At 36.1% G+C, this 24,288-nt stretch overlaps 1 protein-coding gene across 1 annotated transcript in view; it reads right to left on the bottom strand.

Moving 5' to 3' along the window:
- The window catches only part of LOC140750199 (uncharacterized), a 46,565-nt gene extending 39,146 nt beyond the window's left edge, over positions 1–7,419 (bottom strand). The window contains exon 1 of the mRNA XM_073083613.1: positions 7,168–7,419. The gene's annotated coding sequence lies outside the window, so the exon portion shown is untranslated. The remainder of the gene's footprint in view (positions 1–7,167) is intronic.
- Between the last annotated feature and the right edge of the window lie 16,869 nt (positions 7,420–24,288).

Consider the following 24,288-nt stretch of genomic DNA (forward strand, 5'->3'; position numbering starts at 1 on the left):
GAACATAAGCTCACGAAGAAAGATGCTGTTATGCAGAAATATATTCCAAGACACGAAATGATGATGTCTATCGGTGCTACCAATTCACACTTGACCATCGCGGCAGACTATCACGTAACTATCACTCTGAGACTCGTACACAATATCAGCGCAGTAATAGGTGGTCGAACCACATTAGTTTTATAGAGCGTGGTAAGTTTTTTATTTGGAGTATTATAGGTAATCATACCTGCAATCCAAAGATTCTACAATACTACCATGACATATAACAATACTATTATAATAGTAATTAATTACAATATTAATTAAATCATAACATAATAATTAAATCATAATAAAAGTAGGCCACGACAACAATTTAAACTTTATACGTAATATGTAGATTTGTCAGAAGCATACAAACCATTAAAATTCAACGTAAAAACCAAGAAACAAAGAGTTCTTAGAACTAGTGACGTGTAATCAGGCTTCTTTTGTGTGAGGTACTCGCTTTTTAATTTCACAACTGCGGCCCGACGGAGGCTGTATGCTTGGTTTAACGCCGACTTTCGGTAAAGCGGATTTTTCACTTAAAAAACGAAAACGAAATGACTTAAGGTATTCAAACAAAGAGGTGCATTAGCAAATCATACTAAAATACAAGAAAATGAACATAAATCCCGTTCCCTGGAATGTTCATCTAACGCTATATTATTACCTGATACATTTTCAGTGAAAAACACCCTTTAATTTCACCCATAGGACTGACAATATACACAAGAGCATATAAGGCTAACTACTCGCGTTCGACTATGCGACTAAAATACGACACGTAGGGCCCAAAATAGGTTGCGTGGTTGACTTATAAAGGGCTTTTCTTGGGTTGCAATGAAATGAGTATTGCTTTAGATGCAAGTCCCGTTGTCTCTCCCTTCCACTTGAGTTTTCCACATACAAGAACATTTATACCTATTAAAGAAAAGTAACACTACATTTCTGAATACACTTTTTAATATGCTCTCTTGATGAAAGTGCTTCGTACTAGTTTGATAATTCTGAGAACTAAATAGATGACATTTTTGGTATATTAAAATATGAGCAATTTTTATTTATTGCACTTTTGCACAATATAATCTTTAAGTAAAAGATCTTTGAATAATCCCTGTACCTCAGCAAATGAAAATATAACTTCTTCTATTAGAAGAAGAGTGGAGGAAACTAGTTTCGGAGCACACCGCAATCCTAGGTAGGAAAACTTTATTTCCAGCTGTGAACCTTCACGATCTAATAACAAAAACTCAAAAAATATCATTTAAGTAAGTGATATCAAGGTTAATAGTAGACTAATATTATAATAATACTAGCTGGCCCGTTTTTAAATGTTAAAAGTGAACAACCCTTATCACATAGGGATATAAAAAATAGATAGTTGTGACACGAGAATTTTATATATAAGATAAATTAATTATATACGTGCTGAATATTATTTACAATGTACTAAATACTTTTTAGTGGAAGTATTTTTATAAATAATTTATTATTATCAAGTAAGTATTTTTCAATTGAAGAGATCAAGGATTTACTAATGCCTCTTTTTACTACGTTTACAAAATGCCTCTTTTTAATTTCGAAAATAGTTGATTTACTATGTTTTTATATCTTTTCACGTAGTATACACGTAATTTGTACACAGGAATTAATCACTCAATAATCAGTATGGCGCTGTACCTACTCACCCTACTGACTTAGGAAGAACGAAGATTAGGAAGAACGTCTCTGTCCAGACGTACCTACATAATAACAGTGGTATACATACATCTGTTCATACGCAATCTATCTAAACCTGGGTATTTATTCACTTGTTTGCATATCCACGGTACTCACAGCACACAGAACTCTACTATAGAGACTCTTATATGAATGTAGAAGCGTCAATCGCAGAAATAGACGGTGACAGCGCGTTGATGTCTTTCCTACGCAACCGAATTCTCAATTAATCTGAAGGTTTCACACTTTGCATAAATCACTAAACATACGAATATATTAACGAACGTTCAATTGATTGTTGTTTATGTGATTAAGCTATTATTTCTATCGTTAGTGCTTATAATTTGCTGTTAAACTTATTTAAAAATAGGATTCATCTCAAAAGGACAATTCATTTTTTATTCAATCTTGATTTTTAGAAAAAGTAATAAATTATTATTTGATACACAAATATAAAATGAGAAATAATTATAAGAAAAACTTCAAGCGCCTATTTTTAGCTTACTCTGTTTTTTAATAAATTAACGGTTTATTATTGAATTAATCTGATGGTAAGTGGTCACTGCCGCCCATGGACATGTATAACCAAATCCGCATAAAATAAACTTAATACCTGAAGACGATCACACGTGTGTTGACTGAGGGCTAAGATAGTCGCCTTCTAAGATAAGGAAACTGGTGTGGAAAATAGGTGTGACAGTGGTACAGTGTTAGAAGGTCGTGGAACCCTTTGTGGTTAGACTCCGGCGGCACCACCGCCACACCTATTTCTACCTAAAAACAGCAGTGTTAGGCGCTGCTGTGTTCTGGTTTGACGGGTGTGGTAAGGGAGACAGACTTTTCCGAGGCGTTCGAGCTTAGTCCTCAGGGGAAGCGGCGCATCTGCGACCGACCTCAGGTAGGAATATCTAATCCTATCTGGGGTTGATTACAGATGCCTATAGGGGGCAGTGGCCACTTACCATCAAGTGGACTGCGTGCTCGTCTGCTGCTCCTTTATTATAAAAAAAAAAAAAAAACAAAGAAAAACCTGGTCAAACATCACTGGTCCTACCACCATTAATCTGTTTGCTACAGGTGTCAATAACCAGCAGTGACTACACAACATCATCTACACATCTACTACTAATTATGCAAATAACCCATATGAATCATATGAGGCCATTAACTACCTATACAATAAATCATCTCCATACTCACATTTTTGCACCGAACCGTTAATTAGACGGCAATGTAATTATGACGAAGTGTTTAATAGAATTTTGCTTGCACGCCGTTGCATGCGCCGCCCTCCCCGCCCATGCCTGCCGCTTTGCCTCGTACTAGTAATTTACAGTCAAGTTAGACATTCATTCTTTGTTTATTTTAAAACACATTTTTTGTTCTTTTTTTAAATTTGATTTTGGAACGAACCAAGTCACTATTAAGACTAAGCTATGTTGTTGTTTTTTTATAATATAGGATATATTGTAGCTGATGGTAAGTGGCTACTGCCGCCCGTGGACATCTGTAATCAGCTCCAGATAGGACTAGATATTCCTACCTGAGATCAGCCACAGATGCGTCGCTACCCTTGAGGACTAAGCTGGAATACCTCTGAGACGTAAGTTTCCCTTACCACACCCTTCAAACCAGAACAAAGCAGCGTTAACTGCTGTTATGATGCAGAAATAAATGTGGCAGTGGTACCGCCGGAGTGGAATCACAAAGGTTTCTACCACCTTCTTTTTGGTACTGGTGTATTATTGAACTGTCTTATTAATTAATTAGACGGCAATGTAATTATGACGAAGTGTTTAATAGAATTTTGCTTGCACGCCGTTGCAAGCGCCGCCCTCCCCGCCCATGCCTGCCGCTTTGTCTCGTACTAGTAATTTACAGTCAAGTTAGACATTTATTCTTTGTTTATTTTAAAACACATATTTTGTTCTTTTTTTAAATTTGATTTTGGAACGAACCAAATCACTATTAAGACTAAGCTATGTTGTTGTTTTTTTATAATATAGGATATATTGTAGCTGATGGTAAGTGGCTACTGCCGCCCGTGGACATCTGTAATCAACCCCAGATAGGACTAGATATTCCTACCTGAGGTCGGCCACAGATGCGCCACTACCCTTGAGGACTAAGCTGGAACGCCTCGAAAAAGTAAGTCTCCCTTACCACACCCTCCAAACCTGAACACAGCTGCGCCTAACGCTGCTGTTATGAGGCAGAAATAGTCGAAGGAGACGCAGTAGAAGGTCTAAGTCGCTACCCCCTGAGCACTAAGTTAGTATGCTTTGTATGCCTTCTTACTGCTCAAATTAATACACGAAGGTCCAGAAGATAGATAATCACTTCTTATTACAAAGTTACGCTTCTTCACATAACCAAGAATAAATATTACAACAAAATCTTCTTTCTCCGCAATGCTCAGCATAGGGTTGGTAAGTGTAAAGTTAATGGATTGAGTTAGAAGTTAATGTGTTTAACATCATATTGTGAGCCTGCACCACGCGTCGCCGCCCTCCCCCGCCCAAACGCCTACCGACTCTTTGTCTCGTCTTCGTAATATGCAGGTTGGGCCACTAAACACACTATTATAGGATTAAGTAATAAAATAGTTTTTTTAAACAGAATTAGCAAAGGAATATGCAGTCCAGCTGATTGTGAGTTGCTACTACCATCCATAGACTTATGTAATCAAATTTGTAAAATTTGTAGAGTCCTAACCGAGGTAGACTACAGAATCCTTGCTACTCCTGAGGGCTTAGTTGAAATGCCTCGGAAAAATATTTCACCCTTAACAATCCAGAACACAGAACACAGCAGCACTGGTGTTATTGGGCACAAATAAGTGTGGCGGTACTGCGGCCAGAGTCAAACCACAAAGGGCTCTACAACCTTCAGAGATTCGTCTTTATAATACGCAGGTTGCGCTACTACATAGGTACTAATTATAGTATTATGTAAGAAAATAATTCACCTATTTGCTAACTACAATACTGGTTGAATTTACATAAACGTACGTCTAAAAGCAGTAGCTGCAAGGTGGTTCAAAACTCTCATTCTGTGAGTTTGAGGTTCGAATCCCAGGCCTGATTTTTTAAAGTGATGTGCCTTAAAATTAACAAGCATTTGCTATGACTGTGAAAGAAAACGTCTGAGAAATCTCACTAGCCTGCGAGTTTAAAAAAAAATAGGGCTTGAACACACGTGCGACGGTTTGTGACGGCGATCGTACCTGAAGGTCGTAGGTATCGCAAGTATTCAGCAATAGTCGTAAACATTAAATGTCGTATGTCGTACTTGTATTAGCACAATGTCGTCCGTATGTTACTTCCCTAAGTAGATGCATCCTTAATTTGAGAGCAGTTTGTACAAACATTAATAGATATATATGTATCTGAAAAACAGGGCACTATGTGTCATCTCGTTCTCTCCGTTCATATTGCATAATAGTACGCCAAAAACGTACGCGATTTAATCATGTACAACTATACTCTACGATGTACAACTATCTTTTTTTAATTTTTTCTCTTAATTCTCTTTTCTTATTTCTTTTCTTAATTCTGTTTAATTAGTGACCCACGTATGCATGGTTGATTTCTTTTGGTGTATTAAACAAAAACGATTTTTTTAACGAATAATTTAATTTTGAATATAATTAATGAAATGAATAATTGGCCGTTAATTAACCTTTGTAACGCAATGCACAACATCAAACAATAACGAATTCTATCTAACAGATAATTCATAAAGCAACATCGATATCGAATAATATTTAAAACAAACAGAAAGAAGTAAATATACGTAGATGTACCCATATTAAGAGCCCTTATAATGGCAAAGTCCATTAAAACATCAACAGTTTAAAACAATCAATACTCGTTAAAACATCAATCCAAAATTGCTCCGTTCAAAAGCCACGTATCGCGTAAAAAGGCCCACTTAATAAAACAGTGTCCATACGATAATTCAATTTGGCTTTGTTGCTAGGTCGCCTCGAAAGCCATACCACGTCCCACTCCAAATTGTGATTAAAGTAACCTAATACACACAATAACAAGTCACGCGTTTACCGACTATGTGTTTAATTTGAAACAAAAAGATTATAAGCCAGATTCTAAGCCAACGAGCCAAAAACGACTCCATACGTACAACGTTAGCGCTCAAAATGCGCAATCTTCGCAACGAAACATCGCGCTACGCTTGTGTGCTGTGAAAGCTACACATTTCATTTATAGTAAGTATACGCGTCATATTGTACAACACCTACTGTTGCACAGTGCATATGTGTGTTGTACAGAAGCGAAACGGCTTATAACGATGACGCGTCATATCACTTAAACTTTGCGGATTAGAGTCTTCTTTAGTTCGAAATGGAGGTAATGAAAATATGTTTTGTAAGTGTGTACGTCAACGGTTGAGTGGAGTATCGAAGAATGCGGAGCGTGAATTACCATGTTTAGGGAGTTGTCAGTTTGACAATTTTGCTCTTATTTGGACTTGCGTTCGGATTACGCAGATCGCAAACACTTAGAGGTGTACTTAGAAGTTAGGTACGTCTTTTATAAGCGTATTAGGGTTAAAGTTAGGTTAAGTAATAAATAATAATATGACCTTGCAAATCGATTTAAGAAAAAAATATTTTTTTCTAAGGTTTAATTTTTTATTTAAATACTTTGATACAGAAGCTAATCTTAATAAGGACCTTAATAAATATTGAGTTGGTAATTGAGTACTATTAATAAATAAAACAATTGGTAAAAAATATATTTACAAATTAAAGAGTGGTACAACAATACAATATTTATTCGCGCAAGCGTCGCGTATAAAAGCGGCAGAGTCGACCGACAAACGTATCAATTACTAAATTGAATTAAACGGTATAAACCGCGCGCCACAATAAGCGATCACGGCGCATCGCTCGCATTAGCTACTGACAGCTACGTGTGTGTATCGCGATGGTAAGGACTCGTGCAAACTAGGGATAAAACGCATAAGCGATAGCGAACTATTATACTAGCGACTCATCCAATCTACAATGCTCTCCGGCGGTCACTTACGATCGTCGACGATCACTGACGACAGGCGGCAATCGTCGATGGACGTCATCATAAATTGTCGCTCGTGTTTTGGCTCTTTAAAACAAAGACAGACTTAACTGAAGATCTTTTGTTAAGTAGCGGCGTTAGATAAATAACAAATGGGCGTATTATTTATTGAATCAGTGTTATTGTACTTAATTCTCTCTTAAGATAAATATTTGTAGCAATTTTAAAAACGGCGCCACTTATATCGCTCTCCGCTTTAACCACAATGCATTGGATAGATCCTTAATATTTACGTGACGCTCACACAGTTACCAGCTTACACGTGCCACCATTCGACTCAATATAAGCTCTATGCTAACGTAATAAAACTGTGAATACGTACAACAGCCTGCCGTTATATGGACTACGGGCCGCCACCGCACCGAGTGGCGAAGTCCGGCAACGTCGCGCCCAAAATGTGACATTAATTTCACAAAACTCAACCCCTAACGCCATCTAGCGGCGCGCTCTGAACTTTTCCCTCGGCTTTGTGAGCGAGATAGAACCATTTAATAATATCACTTTCACGGTCTCGTACTTAAAGCAAAGCGGTTTGCAGTGTACAGTTTGTTTGTGTCTGTAAACAGCGCGCCCGCCGAGGTGTACCGCGCATGAATGAAATGGATGACCCGCAGAGCGAGACGGCACGACGCAGCTGGCATATGCGGGAAAAAGATGGCGCAGAAGCGCGAAGCGTGCAGCGTACATCGTTTATCAGATTACATGCGGAGTATCGCGAGCGTGGCGATGTTTTGACACGCGATAATCACGAGATAATGCGGGCGATCTCAGCGACGTTTAGGTTTATATTCGCTTTTTACAGATGGGACGGAGTGTTGGCAGTAGCGAGGCGATAAAATAATACCATAATAATAATAGCTAGCGTGTTCAGATAAATGACGTATACGGTCGCCAGGTGACGCTGCGCCGTCCACACGCGATCTTAGCATGTCTTAGCTAACTAGTTGCCGTGTGGTGTTGACAAATGTTTCCTTTCGCGCCATTTAGTCTTACAATATCATAACATTTAATCTTCCATAGGTGCATTTTCGCAAATTATGGTCTTTATATTTTAATTGATTCCTATTATAAATACTGATAAACATATCATTTAAAAATTATATAATATTCGTTTATTAAAATAAGTACGTAATTATAAAAAATTGTAGAAGCGCGAAATTACATGAACGGTTAATTAGTACTTAATTTATTTATTTATAATAAATATTTGTCTCAGATACCTTATCAAATTAGAGGCTACTTAATCGAATTAAAACCTATCAAATTAGAGCAATTTATAGCATAAATTATTGTAACAAAAACCACAAACACAAATATGATCCTACAGTGCAACTAGACTTTATTTGAATAGCGCAATCAATCGGATAGTCTTCTAACGCCATCTATCGTTGAGTAGCATGCATAATTTATACAATGTGTTACAAAATAGTATTCTGATTATTGTAATCCCTTCCATTAAAAATATGGTATCAGCAATGTTTGAAAATAAATAAAAAAATTAAATGTACTAATCGTTAAATTAATAATCTTAGTATAAATTAGTTTCGATTAACAATTATTACGGTTTAGCTGCAATTGATTACATAATTCAGTTGCTAATGTTATTATTTATAGTACGTCATATCAATGACCTAATAATATTTACTTACACTAACTCTTATATCGTGCAAAGACGCACCTAGTGTTAGTTTATGCATTAGAAATTCCTTGACCGTTATTTCTGGAGGAACGATGTTTATCTTATAGTCTTCGTAAACGTACCGTGTTGTTTTAGTATCGAATTTGTTTTTTATTTTGGTAATTTTATATGGCGGTTGGGCTTTATCGATGCTAATTGATTATAGACGAAATACGAAGTCACCTGCGGTGGCTTTTATAAAGCTTTTTGCAGTTACTCCAATACAAATACCATTAAATTAGGTAACGGTATGTTTACATAATTAAGAAATACTACTGGTAATATAATATTAAATAATATATAGCTAATAGCTAATAGAAAAATAACACAATCTACATATTAATCAACGACTACCTATCGAAGAGCGAGGTATTCATTGAATAAGTTTAAGTATACCTATATTTATTATTTCATCGTCATCGATGGATTAGGACCCATATTACATTGGCGTCTTCATAAAGAGAACCCTTTAGTAATCAGTACAGTAATCATAATCTATAATAGTATTAATTCACACAAGGACATAAAAAAATCTAAATTCATTAATTAGACACTTGACTTACTGAGGACTGGACCCTATGTTCATGTAAACGGAATCTGTGGAGCCCATCATTGTGATAGGCCAGAAATCTGAAATTAAATAAGAAAAAAATAACATAGAAAATTAAATGAAAATAGAAGACTATAAAATCTAGAAAATTAGGAAAAAACTACTTAATATAAATTACTGCATCGACAGAAAATGACCAACGTGCCACCGATGTAGGAGATATCGTTTATCGCCGGAATTAGATCGTCACGTCTGGTTGGCTCGGTTTACATATTCTTCTTGTGCGAACGTAAATCTTCCATTGATTTACGCATAAGCACGTACTCTAATTTACAGCTGCTCTGGTTCCGAGGTTTCTACGATGGAAAGTACCCGCTCCGTGTGACTAACATTTCTCAAAATATAGTATCAATTAATATTGGTCATCGCTGGCTGCATGAAAGAGCACTGATTTTATAAGTAGTTGTCTTATTGTCTCGTATATTCTTGTCCTATAGGGCCGATTATTAATATAATTGATCTATGTAATTTTTTTCGTACCATTTGGCAATTTCAGCATAGACTAGAAGTATGTCATTTTTTTTATAATTACTGGACAAATTTGAATGAATTGAGTATAATAGATGACGAAGACCTACAAAGTATCAAGATAGCTATCTGCCGGATGTCGTGTGCTCAATATATTCATCTACTTTCTGGTAGTAATGCCATTTTATATATACGAATACGCTAATTTTGATTTTTCTGGGAACATTAAAATAGATTATGTTTTATTTTCAAAATTGTTTCAAAGATTTTTTTCAAAAGATTATTAGTTATGGCTATGTTTTAATTGTTATTGTTAATTTTATAAAGTATGCTGTATTCTTTACTTTCGATCCTTTGTTTTAATAAAAAAATATCAAACATATGCTATGCTGCGAACAACCCTTCACAGGAGAACTCCCTTAAAAGGGACATAACCAATCGATTAATTACGAAGTTCGACGAATCTAAAGTTGAAAATAATAAAATCTCGATGTAAATGTTGGAATCAATGTTCCGAGTAAGCACGCTTTGACCCAATTCGACACTTCGTTAATAGATATTTTTCGGCGTTATGTAGCTGATTTATGGGAGGTATAAAACCGACCAGACGCCAGATCATTACGCTGGCCACAGATTGGGGATTGAGCACCAGTTGGGTGGTCTACCGCCAGCCATTGTTTACGACTTGAATTTGAATCTTCACAAAGAAACTGCGTAACGTATTTCCCAATATCGGACTTTATAGAGGCACTTTAATACGTGATTAACCTTTAGAACTAAATTTTAGTATTCGTAAGTATCATCATACAAGCACGTTACACAATTATTTTTTTGTTAAAATTAACTAGGTACTAAGTATAAAATATATACGAGTATATACAACTAAGTATTAAATAAATAACACCAAATATAACGGGTAGCCAAGGTCCTAAGATATTTTTTCCTATCTTTACATTTTAAATAAAATGGTTATTTTACATACTTACGTTTTTTTTTAATTTTCCAATCAATATCCTGTAATAATGAAAAACCCAACCCGATTCTTATACGAATTTTGACAAATTAATGTCAATTGCATCCTGTCGTAGTTAAAAATACAATAGGTATAATAAATATTCGTATTTAAGTAATCAACTTTCATTGCGACCATTTTTATGTCCCACTACTGGGCATAAGTTCCCCCAGTGAAGAAGATCTGGTGCTTCATGTTGCTGAACCAATTAGTATTCGTGGATCAATCTTTATATTCTTAATAATATTTTTAACAAATCTTTTCGCAGCATAGAAAGCACTATTAAGTGGGCAAATACATATTTTACTTCAGGTTTCGTTTTATAGTTCAGGCATTGTGGTGTGAATAAATTATAAGCGAGCACAACTTTTCCTCAACCACCGAAACTTGGTCTCCCTCGCCTCCTCCATTGCCAGCAAGAAAGGAGGGTTGAGGGAGAATTCGTGGATTTATATGAGGTCACCCAAACCTGGTATCCGAACGACCCACTTATGCCAGAACTCTCCGTATTGTTGTACCTGATCCCTTGAGTTAGCGGATCCCAAGATACATCTACGATTATTAACTTTAGCATATTAGCTTTCATTTGTATGTTTGTTAGCTGTTTATTTAGTTTGTTGTACCTAGTAGTTTATGTAAACCGTCAAGTTAAAGTTACAAATTTTTAATATCGATAAATCTCTTTGTGCTTCACAATTTAGTTAAATTCAAATCCAAAAACGCAAGAAAATTGATAAACTGTATAGGAGGTACAGAACGTTAGTCTTACAATAATCTGGACATTCCCCCTAATTTTAATTTTTAATTTTTTTATTTGATTTACACTTACTTTGCAATATTTGTTCTTATTTTACTGTACATAGATTTTTTACAATAGAGTAAAAATAGTATCGGTAGGACTATCTCTTTCTTGTTTAGCAACAATTGGCTTAATTTTGACCTCACGTATCTTTAAATAATAACGAAGATATCCGCCAGGGTAAAAACTTCATATAATCATGTAAAAATTCAATGAGCTTAAACAGTTTAACTAATACAACACTTAAACGACAGGACAGACGGACAGACGCGTGGCAAATCTTTAATAATAGTACTACACAAAACGCCAAAAATAAAATATAATTCTGATGCATAAACAAAGAGGTCAGAACCATAATCTGTGAAACTGGAAGAGGGTGTAATACATAGGGTAGTACATACAGAGGGTCTAGAATGAGTCCCGCGGCGCAACCCCTCAGTTCCTCAGCCAAGAAACCAATTACTAACGTTCAGTAATATTAATACAGGAATTAATTGGTATGTTGCTCGTTCATTTTTGATGATATTGAGAGATAGGACTCTGATTTTTATTTTTATGGACGTATATTTTTACTTTGAAAATTAAATAGTGATATTGAAGTGTTCAGTAAAAATTGGACAATATTTATGATATGGACTGAATAGTTTACTACTAAAACAGAACCGGCTTGTTACTTTTATTTTTATTTAGGTAAGTATATTTTTAGTTTGAAAAGTAAACAGTGTTAATGGATCAGTCAAAAATTGGACAATATTTATCATATGGACTGAACAGCTTACTACTAAAACAAAACCGACTTGAAACTTTTACAAAAGATCTACTTCAATATCAAAGTTAAAATCAGTGTGCAAATATTAAAACCAAATCAAATCTGAGACGAAATTAGAAATTAAAACTATCAGCCACCATATGTTAAACCGTACGGATATCCGGAAACGGCCTCGGAATTTGTGAAACACAATGTTGTGGCATAGTTTATTTTGGGCATTATTAAATGCGGATGCTGCCACTGGACGATAGATGGCGCTGTCCACACGACCGGGCAGCCTTTAAATCTTATATTAAATCACTTATTTGATTTTCGATTTAAAATAATATTAAAGTTTGTCAGAAAAAATATTTTTAATTGTATCTTATCTGTATTAATAAAGTTTATTGTGATTAGTCCACTTATTTTCATCTCCCAATTGAAATCTCGGATCAACACTAATCCACGAAAATAAGATCTTGTTATCTTCCTACCGTGTTCATTTTAATATTAGTTTTAAAGCTAGTCGATATTATTATTACACACGCTACCAATTTCCTTCCAATCCCAAATATCTTAGATATTGGCGGCCAAAAATAACATATCCAACCGAAATATGTTTAAGGTAAAGAAGGGAAGAGAGTTATTTGGAGAACACTTAACCTCCTTGTTTATGACAACGTCTCTAATTCCGTATTAAGACGGTGATCGGAATTCTAACTAACGACATACATGATACAGGACGGGGCTTAAATTAAACCCGTGTTGCTACAATAGCAATGACTTCCCGAATATCTTTATAATGTTTACACTTACAGCCACACACTAGGATTTTATTGCTTGAGTATACACGAATAGAAACGAATATTCTGAATTAGAACAAATCTAATTTTAACATTTAAAATTTTGTGCAGATAGAATTTTATTAGTTATTAATTTGTAAATTAAAATTAAAAAAAAAACAATTCTTCATTACTACAATTATAACGTATAATTATTATGCATATTTTATTTTATTCTGAATGCTCTAAAATATGTAATAGGAATTAGAAATTAGATTAAATATCAAATTAAATAGACGCGTTATGGTTTTAAGTTTGTGCTTCAAGAAGGACAAAAACGTATCTATATCGTATAGTATCTATGTATTCACGAACGAAACGGAACGGAATCACCTCGATAAACTCATAAACCTTGTTTCGTTCTAATTTCAATTTAATTTTCGAACCATTATTCCGTTTCGCATTCCGTCACATCACTTCATTTGATCGAATCGGCCGCTATTTTCTATAACTACGCGATGTCTAGAAATAGACGCAGACAGCTGGATCTATACGTCGAACTGTAATACATTGCGCAATAAAATAATCCATTCGATATAAAAACGTGGGCACGTGTTAACGTTTGTGCGGTGAAATTATTTTTTTCTAAACTGCTAACTGACTTAAATTTTTAAAAATGTCTGTCGACATAAAGTTTCGTCTATCCTTCCATTAGCCCTTTGAGGGTCCTCATGACATAGGTCTCCCCTAATTGGCGATACTCCAACGGATTATATGTCCTTTGATGCAATAACACTTGATTATATAAAAATGCATCTTTTAAACTTATAGGTATGAAATATACCATGCGACATTTAACTAAAAATATATTTTTACGTCAATCAATGACGATAATTATGAACTGTTGTATACTTTATTATTAAAAATCAATTAATCATTATAATATAATGTCAAAACAACAACAACAACAAATACATAGGTACTTCATATAAATAACTAATCGACTAAAATTATCTAATAATTGTTTCTAATTTCCGAATATTATTATTTTATTTATTACTACATTGACAACGCTCTCAAAATAATTAATAAAAGGATTTCCAGGGTTTTATTTACTCATAAAATTTGTACGCTGTACTCGTCTCGACGATGTATGCAAATCGGCTGCTTACGCCACATTCGCACTGCGGGGGACGCCCTCCTGTAACAATTAAAATATGTAAATGGGAGATATTACCCACTACTTTTCATTCCGGCTCGATGAAGCTCGAATCAGTAGGGATGCAAACAGTTAGTACCCTCTCTTTGACGCTAAAATATCTGTTAATTTATCCACAGATAAAAAAGGAGTGTTTAAAATTGTTTATGTTTTTTTTAACTTAAATATATAGAGAAACTACAACTTACGACAATGAAATCATTTAGACAAAGTAGTTGATGTATTTATCTACAATTAAAATTGAAATTATTATGGTCTATGTCTTTTTCTTTTACCTTTTAATTCGATTTAACAAACGTTAAATCGAATAAGTGGACTTCACACAGTTTAAACAAAAACTAATTTACTAATTAATTTTTTCTTTTACTCATCCTTCGAAATCCTGCTATGTATGTCGACGTATCAATTAACAGTAGCAATACAGTTCCTTGCAACATACACAGTTGCACTGGTCTATTGTGACCAAATATAGTAATTACAGCCCATATCAGTCCGATTGAAGACAACTACTAAACGCCCAAATTACACAGATTGCGCACCGCCGGGCGTTGCCATGTAAATTAATAATATGTAAATTTCCACGCCCGTTCGAGCCTCGAAAACGCCGGCTAAGCCGTTTGTGCCACTCGTACGGTACGTTGTATAGATTAATTCGGGTTCCTGTACCGTTTTTTATTGGGCTGAAAGTAAAGCATTCTCTGACATTTTCTGTGGGGGCAACCCGTTATTAATGTTATCATTGTCACCTGTATCTAAAAACAGGTCTGTAAACATCACACGGTTCTTTTAGCCATTTTATTATAAGTAATTGAAAACACCTTAGTTGCCTAAACCTACTTTAGTTTTCACATCCCTTCAAGGGTCGGAATAGCAATGTAAACATTTGTATTGTGTCACTAGTCTGCGTTACATTTTACACATCTGGGTATCTGAAGTCTTTATAATTATTAATTACGCTTTCGATTCTACCGTTCTCTTCAATTAAATACAAAAGTGTTAGATTTTAGATATGCATCTTAAAATATCAAAAATTGATTTAGTTACCTAAAACAAAAATATTTTAATTTTCTTTTAATATTTTGATCCTAATTTATTTTTTTAGACCTCATGCACCTTATCTTTTATATCCGATCATAATTTAATTCGCTTAAAAAGTAAACATCTCAAAAGTATTACCAGAATAATGAAGTTATTTTGAAAGGCAAAGCGTAGGTAGGATGATTCATAAGTTGATCACAATCCGAAGGTCAATACTCGGGGGGAGCAGCCAATATGTCGCGAGGGTGCACCCACGTGTCGAAGGGTCATAATCCAACGAGAAAATACGCTCGTGTGTCGGACTTAATTGAAAAAACTAAGCCTCAATGACCAGGAATAGGGTGTAAATGTTATAGTAAAATGCGTGATTGTCATTACATTAACATGGAAACAGATTGATTATATAAATAGCGCTTATTACAAGCATAGCCACGCAAGGATTCTTAATGTTATGTCTGCAAATAGCACATTGCAGACAGAACAGAAATCTATATACATTATTGTGGTCTGCTTGACCGGGAATCGAACACAGAACCGTCTGCGGGCCAGTGTCAATAAGATGAGTTGCGCAACTTGAACATTCGATGTATCAAAACATATTTTTACATTTGCGTTTACCAAAATTATGCCTCTAAATACCCACTCATAATGAATGTTATTATTAAATATTAAATGCTAAATATTTTCATTATTTATTATTATTCTTACTAACATTTAACATTTATCGGTTCGTATATAATTTCAAGTTGTATGCTATGTAATTATACCTTTGATTTGGTTCATGTCCAAAGTATAGTGTTCTTCCACTACTGGATAATAGATGGCGCTACTAGTACCTTGATTTTAAATAGTTAAACGTTAAATGCAAAAATAAACTCATATCTATGTATGTAAAGTATGTAGATGTATAGAAATACGCCATAGAATATAATAAATATTAAATAGCGGCTTCACTCAGCGTAATTCCAAGAACACCACAAAACTAATTGAAACGAAGGCAATATCTTACAAGTGCATCCCATTCATGATGTGCCGTGAGTCACGTAGTGGGAGCGATCGCGGAAAGCCGTGGAAATGACCACAAATAAAGGCAGTACATTCAACGTTATAGGCGTTATCCATTATCGACCGCAACCACTCCGGATTGGTATAGCTATGCCATTATGCCTCTGAATTAGCAAATATTGGAAAGGACTTCATTCGTACAATCGTACTTGTACGCATGTCTATAACTCAATTAATTTCGTCAAATGATTGTAGGTATTTCAAGCGTGTAAATACAACTTGACACGATAGGTTTTTTTTATAATATAGGAGTAGCAGACGAGCATGCAGTCCACCTGATGGTAAGTGGCTACTGCCGCCCATGGACAAATCAACCCCAGATAACACTTTATTCCAACCTGCGGTCGATCAAAAATGCGTTGCTACCCTTAAGGACTAAGTTGGAATGTCTCGGATAAGTATGTATAAGGGGATCGGATGGACTGCATGTGCGTTTGCTACGTCTATATCTTATATATAAAATACTCGTGTCACAATGTTAGTTACCGTACTCCTCCGAAACGCCTTTACTGATTTTCACTAAATTTTATATGCATATTCAGTAGGTCTGAGAATCAGCTACTATCAATTTTTCATACACCTAAGTGATAAGGGTTGTTCAGCCTTAACATTTTTTTTATTTATATGGCAACACAATATTTGACGGGTCAGCTAGTTACAAAATAAAATCATATTACTTATTTAATTAGACAAAATATAAAATTCAACTCATTTTATAATGAAAATCAACTCATTTATTACCTGTAAGGACATTGTTTCTTAACATATTACTCGATTCACCGCGTTTAATAATCGATAGACAACGTCCATAGGCACATGAATTAATTACCAATATTACCTGTAATTCGCGCTCAGTCGAGAGTAATTAGCCTCTGTATGGTGTACTTACCTACAGCGGATATAATCTGCAAACAGTATTAGGACGCTTGTATTAATATGGAATGCCTTACAATATTGAACATAATATGGAAGGAACATAGATGCATTTGTGTGAATTTTGTACCTCTTTGCACTCATAAAATAATGGTTTTAGTGGATCAAATTTGAGATTTAAATATATATCAAGAACTGAGCTTGCATGAAAGCATTTGTATATAAAACATAAATATTATTACCGGCAACGACATCTTGTCGTCGGTGACGTGTCGTGTCAGTGCATCAGCGTTCTGTACGACTGTTGTGCTTCCTTTGTAGACATTGCCGTTGTCGTGCCGCTGTCGTGTCGTCCAATGAAAATTAGCTCAATAACAATATTGTTACTCACATAAAAAGATAAAAACACGACTTACGTTAACATTTATTTATAGTTAATTATATTTTTGCTTATATTTAAATGTTATAACATGAATAACACTAAAACAGCATCTGTAAGTCGACACATTAATGAGAGGTGTAGTCTGTATATTTATTAATTCTAAGAATTAAAAGTCCGTGTGTCCGTCATCGATCGAATGTCAAGTACGGTAGGGTCGGTTTAATTAAACAGTATTATAATATTACTCGATATAGTTTCAAGCAGGTAATACGTAAGCATATTACGGTTTGGTTAGGCACTATTGGTTGAAGCCTACTGCACGGCCTCTAATAAATAATTTACGACTTATATTGAATGATAACTACATAATTGTTATAGCACACTACTTAAAAGCTTCAATTTACTTGTGTAAAAAATAAAACGTAAAAAAGTAAACTTCAACCATATTGCAGTAACTTAGTAATTCCTAAATTTACATAACAACTTATAATTTGAAAAAATACAGTTATAATAGTTTTTTTTTTTTGTTGAATAGAAGGATTATATCTGACAGTTCTTTTATTAATCTCATTCCTGATACTTGTCTGGAAAAAGATATCATTTTGTATTAAATTTAAAGTTCTAATAAATATTTAATCCAAATATGTTAGCACAAGTTGATTTGGTTTGACATACTCTCAACGCCATCTACCGTCTAGTAGCAAGACTAATTCTGTGTTAATGTTCTTTCATAACATCTTTTATGGCCATAAATCGTTCACTAGAATTAGAAAGATAAATACAAGTATTAAGTCCCCCACATTCAAATTAAAATTATTATTAGATACCAAGTTCATCTGGAACTTCTCCATTCCACAAGCATGGCCCACTCCGCCATCACATCAATCAAATTACCCTTAGATACAGTCGTGAAAAAATGATAACAATTGAAAATCGTCAACATAAAAATAATTTCCACTTGCTTCGATCTAAGTATACCTAAATCAATTAAGTAGTATATAGGTACTACTTACTATTCGTAGAAACCACAAGGGCCGATTAAATTGTTTGTATAACAATGCATTATCGATTAGTCGTTTCACAGAACACTATCAAACTTCCGCCCATATGCAATATAGATTGATACGTACTAATTTATTTACATACTGTCTAATCTGGATGAGATACGATAACACAGGGATGTAAAAAACTAGAAGTGACAAGCAGTAAATCCTTGAAGGTGAAGGTTTTTTGATGGTAGAATCCTTTGTGGTTCGACTCCGGCGGCACCATCGCCACACCTATTTCTGTCTAATAACAGCATTGTTAGACGCTGCTGTGTGCTTGAAGGGTGTTGTAAGGGAGACATACTTTTCCGAGGCGTTCCATCTTAGTCCTCAGGAATAGCGGAGCATCTGTGGCCGACCTCAGTTAGCAGTATCGAATCCTATCTGGCGTTCATTACAGATGTCCGTGGGCGGTAGTAACTTACCATCAGGTGGACTGCATGCTCGTCTACTACTCCTGTATTAAGTATAAAAAGTAAGGTAAAGTTCACAACATGGAGTCTCAAATAAATTATGTGAATAATTTACTAATAAGTAATATATTTACGCAATTAAAACTTCTTTTCATTAAAATTTACAGTACTTGTCATCGGTTTCTCCCCGCCATCGCAGTTTCGCCGTGACTACGATCCATGCTAGGTCGAATCGGCAAAAAGAAATTAAAAACCGTGTATATGAAAAACCGTTAGTACATATTAAAATGTAATAGATTATCATCATATTATTTCTCAAAGATGAGAAGACAATGAAAAAAAATCCAACAGCGCCATCTACCAGCCAGAGGCTCTAACATTTAGGAAACATTTAGAAACATGCTAGCAGCTGTAACTAATAATTTAAAATCTTATAGCTTTTTAGTATATATTTCATAATTTCACCAATAGTTCTAAATGATAAATAATTTATAACAAAATGCTATACAAGCGTAAAATAGCTATTGTGAATTTAATCCAGTTTTGAATGAATCATTTCCAGTATTTTATATCCGAGATCTATCTATTCCGTCGACAGACGGGGGCCAATCGAATTATGTTCCCATTATTATTTGAGATCGTTTGCAACGCCATAACAGGGGTGACTTGTGTCAGTAATTGTATGAAAAGCTTTCGATTCTGCTGCCTAACTAGTTTTAGTAACGACCTGAACTATTCATATTGCCATATTTTATTTTAGAAGTTTAATATTATTATTATTTATATTTTAATTTAAAATTTTAGGTTATGTTTACTTTAATTATTAGTCTTTTCGTCATATTGTTATGTTGTTCATATTCTGAATAATACCTACTTTTCTTGGTTTGGTATAATTAAAGAAATTAATATAGGACTTTTCAAAAATGTTACACTAAAAGATTTTCTACAAAGCCGTGTTTTGGCGATTTCTTTTATATTGGAAAATAGTCATAAGAGACTGTGATCATTTACCATCATTTGGTCACTCTATCCTTCCTAAAACATACCCCACTCCCACATGACCCACTGAAAATAGACATTTTTATACCTCTGATCAAAGCTATCTCGCACAGCTATTTATTCCCCCGATAGATGGCGTTGTCTTCACTTTCTTTCACCGGGTACTGAAACAAAGTCAATACAGTCTGGTATCTGAATTAATCATTCAGTTATCTGTCTGTCCGGGGTTCGAACCCGGAACCCATTGCGCGTCAGACCGATTAGATGACCGCGCCGCCAGTCGTCAAAAGTTCACTTATACAACACAATACGTCACAATCTCCAAAGGCAAATACCGCTAACTTTTACGCTTTTACAAAAACGTGATTAAAATTAAGGGTAAATCTTCAAAATTCGCCAAATTCAAAATTTAGGCACTTACGAAATAAACCAGCTTTGTTAAACTTTAAAAAGTCAACTAGAACTTTGGTGGGTCGTAACTGAAAGAAGTTTGCTTATGCCGACTTAGGTTGAAAGGTTTCGTAAGCCAACTTTTTTTATATAATATAGGAGTAGCAGACGAGCGTGCAGTCCACCTGATGGTAAGTGGCTACTGCCGCCCATGGACATCTGTAATCAACCTCAAATAGTATTAGATATTCGACCTGAGGTCGGCCACGTATGTGCCGCTACTCCTGAGGACTAAGGAAAGCCTCGGAAAAGTATGTCTACCTTACCACACCCTTCAAACCAGAACACAGCAGCGTTTAACACTGCTGTTATGAGACAGAAATAGGTGTGGCGGTGGCCGCTGGAGTCGAACCACAAAGGATTCTACAACCTTCACGTTCAAGTTCTGGCTTGTTTTATAACACGGCGTATAATAACACATAAAAGGAAATTCAACCCTTATAAATTCAAAGGCTTTTATAGGAAATTAAATGTCAAATGTGACGCAAGCCCGGTCGGTCGGCAATTTTTCGCACCTATTTTTAGGGTGAAGCAGTTCTTTTATTTCGTTTGCGCGTCCTACAAAGTTAATCCTTAGGAGGAGGCAGCGCATGTGTGATCGGCTTAAGGCACAACCACGGTTCTATATGAAGTTGGTTATAGATCTCCATAAGTGGCAATCACTTGTCCCTGTAGTTCCGGACCAGAATAGGGCTACGGTATCCCCTGCCTGTCGTAAGAGGCGACTAAACGGGACTTCCGGGGTTGCGGGCGGCAAGAGTGGGAACTCAAACCGCCCGGCCAGCAACCCCGGGAAGGACGGCGGTCGCATACCGTCGTGTACAACAGACGGTGTGGCGAGAGGCATGCTCAGCTGGACGGAGCCCGACGGGGTAACGCGCTAAGAGGACTCCGGTTGCGTTCCTTTGGAGATCCCGGAGTCCTTTACGCAGCGCCGAGGACGGCCACCGAGGGGGTTTTAGTGCGGTAAGAATCCCACATAACTCTGTGTCGCTCCCACGGCACCGGGTACCTTTCGGAGGTTTCCCCCTCGAAAACAAAAAAAAAAGTGGCAGTCACTAATTCTCATCACACTGTATGCAATCTTGTAAAAACATATAGGAGGAGCATACGGTTCACTTGATACTAAATGACCACTGAACGCCTGTAATTTAATTGGAAACCTGCCTGGAGTCACCTACAGGTAAAGTGAAGGTGATAGAACCCTAGGTTGTTCGACTCCTGCGGCACCACCTTCACACCTATTTCTGCGTCATTACAGCAGTGTAAGGGAAACATACTTTTCCGAGGCGTTCCAGCTTAGTCTGCTGAGGAAGTTGCGCATTTGTGGCCGACCTCAGGTAGGAATATCTAATCCTATCTGGAGTTGATTATATGGCTTATGCCCTCCATGGGCGGCAGGAGCCATTTACCATCAGGTGGACGGCATGCTCGTTTACTCCTATAATACAAAAAATAAGCTCAGATTTCTTTGAAGACCTGCCTGAAGTTGCCCACAGGTAAGGAGGAACAAAGGAAGTGAGAACTGCGAGTGAATTGAAATGCTAAGAATAAGTATCTCTCGCCATAATCTTCAAAACAAAACAGCCCTTGACATTGGTATTTGGCAGACACATTTATGTCAATGGTGCCTTTCGAGCAGACCCTCCAAGGTCTCTACCACGTTTAAAATAAACAATCATGATTGTTAGGGTTCCGTACAAGACTATTACTAAGCCTATGCTATCTCACCCTCCGTCTGTCCTATGTTACAGTAAGGGGGAAAATTATATTGATTTTTATTATTTTTTTTATACTTGAATTCATTAAGTAACTATTCCCGCCCATGAACATTTGTAAACAACTCTAGATGATATTAGATTCTTAACCTAAGGCTGGCCACAGATGAGTGGTAGCCCCCAGGGTCTAGTTAAGTTGGATCACCTCAGATAAGTATGGCGCTCTACTTCACCCCTCAAAACGGAACACAGCAGCGCTTAACACATTATTAGGCTGAAATAATTGTGGTAGTGGTGCTTCCGGGATCGAACCACAAAGCACTCGACTGACATCAAATTGCAACCAACTTTAAGATCAGAACGCAAATTAAATGTTTAAGTACTTAGTCCATAATAAAACCACATCAGCCGTACAATTAAAAAAATAAAACAACAAAACTTTATTTCCAGTGAAACTTTTATGAAAGTTATAAATAAATTACCATAGAGTCCAACCTTTCCACTGCTTAGTTACAAGCTCAAAACACTACAAAAGTACAAAGAGTTACGATAAAAGTGTTGATACGGCGACCTCGATTAGATTGAGTCAATTAACAGCAGAACATGGTCGATTCCACCGCCTAATGAAGAAGCCCGCATCGCGTGCTAAGCAAAACATCGATTCAAACGTCAATAAAAATAAATACATCAGGGAAAACTTCCCCTCCACCCCACTATCACTATAACCTAAACAGCCTATATAATTACATATCACGCTTCATTGTCGTGATAAATACTTTCTCACACTTATCATTTACCAAATCTACGCCACTGTCCATTTTAGATAATGGTGCGAGCGAGACGCAGCATACGCCGTGACGCCAAGTTTGAACAACGCAGATATAAAATAACGTATATTATTATAGTGTCCACAAGCCAAGCGGATATTGATTATCTGCCACAGTTGAGAGCCACCGAGGCCCCCGCCACCGCCGGCTCGGGGGGCGCTACGATCTATGCTCCTCACGATTAACGGAGACTTTCCACCGTAAATCCGATGCAAAGAGCACATTTTCCTGTCCGTGTGCCAAAACACATACAACTTTTCGCGAGGACGCGATATTCAATATTTGATCTCTGTCTAACAGACTGAACAGCATGTGACTGCAATATCCCCGTCCCGCTCCGGCACATTCCGTAATCATTTTCGATGCATTCCCTTGCCATGATTTTCCCGCGGCACTTGTGAACCCAAGTATTCTACCATTTTGCGTTTATAGCACTTTGCACAAAAGAGTTGAACTTGTGATTTTGGTCAACTTTCATATCTTCAGTGTGAGATTGTCGATCAACAAAGATGGACAATATTATTTTACTGCATTCAAGGCGTACCTGTATTAAAATTTACCAAAAATCATAAGCTTATTTATTGTATTGATTAAATTTAATCCAATCTCCAATCTATACTGAAGCACGAGAAATCCACACACAAAAGATAGACCATTAACTAAGTATGAAACTTGATAAATAAAAACATATTTCCCAGATAGCTAAAAGTAACTTCATCCGTACAAATTAAAGCAGCGAAAAACACATCGCTACTTTGCTGAAACTTAATTATTCGTCCAAGTTCACGAAACAAGTCTCGAAGGATTCACCTCTAACTTAAAAGCATGGCATGTCTAGACACAACTAGCGAACAAATTCTGTACTACAAAACTTTTCGTGGGGCAAGGCACTCACCACATACGTTATTGTTTGCTCGTGTGCGTCGGTGTAACCTGTGAAAAATTGCTTTTCCACTTGTGTTGGTGCACACAAGCGTAGAGCAGAAGATGGGGTTAGTTGCGTCTGTGTGAAGGGGGTAGGGCGGGCGGCCCGAGTCGTGAACTAAATAGCTTAGTGTTAACACATATTGACATCAAATTCACCGCGATGTTATCATTTATTCAGGTAGCTGTAAATTCATTGTTTTCAGTACGGTTTATGATTAAATAATTTTTCGTGCTCTACCCGGTGGGCGCGACTTTAACGGCGCGCGCGTGTCCGCGATTAATTATTTCTGTCGCTTTATTTAACTTATGGTGACACTGCTTTGGGTTATTATGAATTTTGATTGCCCGCACGGGGTTTCCTATTTTTCGAACCACCTTTTCGAAACGTA

Source organism: Epargyreus clarus, unplaced genomic scaffold (assembly GCF_041222505.1).
Source record: "Epargyreus clarus isolate Ecla_fem2 unplaced genomic scaffold, WU_Ecla_fem_2.2 ptg000019l, whole genome shotgun sequence".
NCBI classification, from domain to species: domain Eukaryota; kingdom Metazoa; phylum Arthropoda; class Insecta; order Lepidoptera; family Hesperiidae; genus Epargyreus; species Epargyreus clarus.